The following is a 951-nucleotide window of genomic DNA, read 5'->3' as shown; positions in this document are numbered from 1 at the left end:
CCACAACATAAGTAACCGGATCAGAGTAACATTACGTACAGTCCGCGGCACTGTGAGTGCAGACGGCGATGTGTCCCATTATCATTCATATCATATCACATCATAATGTATCATATATCTCCTTATCTGAGTCAGCTGAGCCGTATCTGGCCGTGCAACACTCACAGTGTCACATACTGGATGCAGAAGTATTATTTTAAGCAACACATTAAGTTGACGAAACACTGGAGTCAAATGTAATTAAAGTCAGATCGTGTCTTAGACGGGGCAGTGATATCATAAACCTGTTAATGTACGCATTCAAACACTTTCTCTGTTACCAGCTGTATTCACCTTGCAGGTGCAGCTATGTGGCTTTGATCCTGGATCAAGTGTTTAAGTCATGGATGTTTAAAGTTTAACTTCTTCATATTTGACTAATATTAAAGTTCACTTTTCATTCAGGAAGTATGACGCTGCGCTGTCAGTACGCTTCTCCATGTTTGTGATTGGTCGAATGCTCCAGATACCACCCCTTTCATGTGAACGCGCACCTAAGTAGATAGGACACGGCTGGCTTGAGCGATCCACTTGATAACCAGCGTCGTAGGACCGCTTAGCGAGAGCGCGTATGTTTTGGATTGGGCCAACCGGCTAACTCAAACATATCCAGGTTAGGTTGAACAGCTTCGTAGTACAGGGCCTCAGGTGATACACATTAATGTTATAATAACAATGAAGCAGTCCGTGTCTCCAGAGGGTCAGACTTTATTAAATGACTTCACAGACAGAGCAGCTGGTCATTTCAGTTATACTTTATTTTGGCGGGTCAGCGGTTAGTTTCCTGTTTAAGGAGTTTGTGTTTATTCATATGAATCCTCAAGGAAGGATTTAGAGATCATAAACATACGTCTTATAACAATTATAATAATAATGTTAGAGAGACTGCTGTGTCATGTTTCAGCCACAGGG

The 951-nt window shown here is 42.0% G+C and overlaps 1 protein-coding gene across 2 annotated transcripts in view; it reads right to left on the bottom strand.

Annotated features, from left to right (window-relative positions):
* Positions 1 to 731: 731 nt before the first annotated feature.
* Positions 732 to 951, bottom strand: part of LOC117490777 (CD59 glycoprotein-like) — a 7,561-nt gene continuing 7,341 nt past the window's right edge. For both annotated transcript variants that reach the window (XM_034140591.1, XM_034140599.1), the window contains exon 5: positions 732 to 951. This exon is cut by the window's right edge and continues 131 nt beyond it. The gene's annotated coding sequence lies outside the window, so the exon portion shown is untranslated.

Source organism: Trematomus bernacchii, unplaced genomic scaffold (genome assembly GCF_902827165.1).
Source record: "Trematomus bernacchii unplaced genomic scaffold, fTreBer1.1, whole genome shotgun sequence".
Classification (NCBI taxonomy): Eukaryota; Metazoa; Chordata; class Actinopteri; order Perciformes; family Nototheniidae; genus Trematomus; species Trematomus bernacchii.
This window is presented reverse-complemented; position numbering and strand designations above follow the sequence as displayed.